This window comes from Branchiostoma floridae, chromosome 15, assembly GCF_000003815.2.
Source record: "Branchiostoma floridae strain S238N-H82 chromosome 15, Bfl_VNyyK, whole genome shotgun sequence".
Taxonomy (NCBI): Eukaryota; Metazoa; Chordata; class Leptocardii; order Amphioxiformes; family Branchiostomatidae; genus Branchiostoma; species Branchiostoma floridae.
The window spans coordinates 15,130,813-15,135,198 of NC_049993.1; the positions used below are offsets into that span (position 1 = coordinate 15,130,813).

The 4,386-nt window shown below is 42.8% G+C and overlaps 1 long non-coding RNA gene across 1 annotated transcript in view; it reads right to left on the bottom strand.

Annotated features, from left to right (window-relative positions):
• Positions 1-241: 241 nt before the first annotated feature.
• The window catches only part of LOC118431723, a 13,820-nt gene continuing 9,675 nt past the window's right edge, over positions 242-4,386 (bottom strand). The window contains exons 2-3 of the long non-coding RNA XR_004833004.1: positions 1,855-1,920; positions 242-388 (exon numbers count right to left, since the gene is read on the bottom strand). This is a non-coding gene — a long non-coding RNA (uncharacterized LOC118431723). The remainder of the gene's footprint in view (positions 389-1,854; positions 1,921-4,386) is intronic.

Consider the following 4,386-nt stretch of genomic DNA (forward strand, 5'->3'; position numbering starts at 1 on the left):
CAATAGAAATGTGGAATGTGCATATGATTCTACAATATTTTCATCATTCAGATATGTCTCTTCAAGCGGTCAACCAAAAAAAGGCTATAAATAGGGCGGTGTTGTTATTACGGTAGGTAGGGTAGTCGGACCCCCGCCCCCTCCTCCCAAAGTAGCAACGGACTCCCCAGGTCAAAGCAGATTGCAAAGACAACAAATAAAATGTCAATAGATCAATTGAGAGGCAGAAAACACAGTACCGATTGCACGTCAAAGTTTTCCTTAGTCGTTACGTCCGGGCATCCTCCATCCAACCATGTTACAACCTGTGCGTCGGTGGTGGCTGCAAAAGCCAGGAATGCCAAGACGATGGTGATCATCATTCTGTTGCCCATATCGCTTCAGTCGCCTATGAAAAAATGATATTTTTGGTCGATCACTCAAATAGTTGATGATAACTGCCAATTGACGTCAAGCTTAATTGTGTGCCGACCTGAAAGAAAATGAAATGGCGATTATTTGTAAACTTAAAGTTTGAGACTTTACGTTGGTTTCGCCACAGATTAACAAGAGTAAACTGTAGTACCTATGTTACGGTTTGAAAAAGTGATTTGAAATTGAAATAAGTTTATCAATATAGAATAAGATTCAGGGAAAAAGCACTTATGTATGTTAGCTCTGTACAAATCTGCAAGAAAAAGAAAACATTGTTCACAATGTTATGTTTTTATTCTTCACTTCAAAACTGGAAAACAAAATTTCGCATTAATGATGTATATTTTGAAGCGTTGTTCTTCTTTGTATTGCATACCTGGTATATGCCTCATGCAATAACACACATGTTTGTACTAAATTAAAGAGTACAAATAGCCATATCCGCATCATATTCTTTTCAATAAGCATGGCAACGTCCTTTGGGGAGGCGCTAATGTCTTTAAAAACGGGGATTTGATTGAATAATATAATATATAAGTACCTATTTTCAACTAAATCAGGTACCGAAATTTGTGAACATTGTGATTATTACATGGGAATTGAACCCAGGATCTCTAGATCTGGAAACACAATACCGACGTCACTCCACGCTATGTACACATTTTATGACAAGAGTCTCCAAGGCAAGGGGCCGTGGGAATACGGCACGCAAAATATTAACCGTGACGCAGCGGAAAACAAGTACAGGCAAACAAAAGAGGCTTTAAAATGCCTTAAAAGACAAAAGGTTGACTCAAAATACTCTACATACCAATAGTACAATTGACAAAGCCATGTTAATTTGATTATATGGATGACATCCGCCCGAGCATCAATTTTCGGCCTTTTCTGAAAATGAATCTTCAATCATACTGTAAATTGTATAAAGCGACTGCAAACTGAGCAAATACATACTGTAGAATATTGCGAAAAACACATATAATGCCACAGTTAATACCAAAGTTGAAGAAGAATATTTGAAAGAACAGAGACGAAGAATCTGTTGTTGGGTAAACAATACTCTGTGTTTAGTCATTTGGTCAACCTTCCTGACCATTTAGATGTCATATTTTCTTTTAACATGTCTTGTTATAACCTGTACTTAGTCCGGTTCGGTAAAAATGTGCAGTTAAGGTTTTCAATAAATTAAAATGAAGGCAAAGATTTTTTCAGGTCACATTTTCGACCTGCATCAGCTAAGCGGTTCCCAGAGGATGTCATCCAAATAATCAAAACAACATGGCCTAAGTTGGTAGCAGAAACGGTAACATTTCAAACACTTTGTGAAAGCATTCACCAAATTAGCACAAAAATAACCCTCCTATACTACGACAGAAAGGCACATGTATGGCATAAAGGGTCTCAGCTTGAGTGACAGGAGAAAAAAAACTACGTCAGTACCTGTTCAATTTGAATCTCCTGAAGTTTGTAGATGTCAGAAGTTTGTCTCAAATCGCTCGATTTTGCCTGAGAAAAAAATAAAACAGGTTTTAGAGTTTGTAAAAAAAAAAGCTAATCAGTAGATAAAGTTGCTGTAATTCAATTTTCATTAGCACATTTCAAGTAGTGGTACTGCCCACGCTTGAACAACATGGCGTTGTTTTGGTGAATAGGGAGACAAAAACAACAACACGTCGTTTGATCGGGAATGGCCGTCATGGAACTTACAAGCATGGTCTGCCCAAACCCTACTCAGCTAGCTTAGATCTCGTCCACAATGACATATCCCCGCTGAAAACTTATCCCTCACGGCCAAGGTTATGCTTAAACCCCACCAGGAATACCCGGTACCGATCAAACACCGTTCTCGCTCGCCCTAGCATGTTTCTACACTACAAATATGTCCGTAATTCTCAACTTCAGCAAAGACCACTGTCCGTTCACCCCTATCTTGCTTTGTGTCCGCCAGCCCAGTCTTGTTTCTGTACTGGGACCAATTCCGCCATTCCGATTCCCGCTTAGAGCACCGTCTGTACGGCCCTATCTGGCTAAGATCCCGCCCGCCCAGTTTTGTTTCTGCACGGCTGGAACGATGTCCGTAATGCCCGATTCCCGCTCAGAACACCGATCGTACGAACTTATCTTGCTAAGTCTTCGCCGGCACAGCCCTACCTCTGTAATGAAAATTGTCCGAAATGCCCAATTCCCGCTCCGAACATCCTACGTACGACCCCGCCCGCCCAGTCTTGTTTCTATACTGAAACCATGTCCGTAATGCCCGATTCCCGCTCAGAACACCGTCTGTACGAACATATCTTGCTAAGTCTTCGCCCGCCCAGTCTTGGTTCTGTACTGAAACCATGTCAGTAATGCTTCATTACCGCTCATTTCTGGTTTAGACTCCGCCCGCCCTGTCTTGTTTCTGTACCGTAACTGTGTCTGCAAGCCCAATCCCGCTCAGAACACCGTCCGTATGCCCTAATTTTGCTAAATACCCGCCCTCCCTATCTTGTTTCTGTACTGAAACATGTCCGTAACACCCAATTCCCGCTCAAAATGCCGTCCGTACAACCCCATATTGCTAAGTGACCTCCCACCCAATTATGTTTCTACACTGAAACGAAGTCCGTAATACCCTATTCCCACTCTGAACACTGTCCGTACGACCCTATCTGATAAGACCCCGCCTGCCCAGTCCTGTTTCAACAAACAATGTCCGTTATTCCTAATCTTGAGTTCCGAACACTGTTCGTACAACCCTATCCTGCTAAGTGGCCGACCACCAAGTCCTTTTTCTTCACTAAAGCTATGTCCGTAATTCCCAATTTCAGTTTTTGACACCTTCCGCACGCTCTTATCTGGCAAAGACTCATCCCGCCCAGTCTTGTTTCTATACTGATACCATGTCCGTAATGCCTATTTCACTTCAAAACACCGTCCGTACGACCGTACCTGATAAGACCCCGCACGCTCAGTCTTTTTTTCTATACTAAAACTGTGTTCGTAATTCCCAATCTTATTTCGTATAACAACCGTTACAATACTATCTGTTAAGACCCGCCCACCTAGTTTCGTTTCAATACTTAAACTGTGTCCGTAATGCCCGAATTTAGTTCAGAACACAGCCGGTACAACACTATCTGATAAGACCCCCTTAGCCTTGTCTTGTTTTCTACACTGAAGCATGTCCTAATGCCCAATTTCCGCTCAGAACACCGTCCGTCGACCCTGTCTGGTAAATTCCGCCCGCCCAGTCTTGTTTCTGTACTGAAACCACGTCCGCAATGACCAATTCCCGTTCAAAACAAATTCCGTACTACCTTATTTTTCTAATTCCCACCCGTCCAGTCTTGTTTCCATACCGAAACCATGTCCGTAATGCCCAATTCCCGCTATAAAAACCAGCAGTAAAACCCCATATTATTAAGTGACCGCCGCTTAGTCATGTTTCTACGTACACTAAAACTAAGTCCTTAATGCCCAAAGTTTGTTCAGAACACCGACCAGTCTAAAAACCCGCCCGCAATGTCTTCTTCAATACTGTAACTATGTCCGTATTGCCCAGTCCCCGCTCAGAACACCGTCCGTTTGACGCTATCTCACTAATTGCCCGCCCGCTCAGTCTTGTTTCTATACTAAAACAATGTCTGTGATTTCCGATTCCCGCCAAGAGCACCGTTCATACGACCCTATTTAATAAGACTAAAACGAAAATCGTAATGCCTGCTTCCCGCTCGGAACACTGTCCGTACGACACTATCTGATAAGACACCAGCCGCCCAGTCTTCTTTCTACACTAAAGCTATGTCCGTAGTTCATAGATACAGTTCAGACCACCGTCTTAACGACCCTATCTGATAAGACCCCGGCCCGCCGCCCAGTCTTGTTTCTGTATCGTAACCATGAACGTTAATGTCCAATTCCCGCTCAGAGCACCGTCCGTACCAACCTATAGATAAGACGCAGCCCGCCCAGTCTGTTTCTATACAAAAA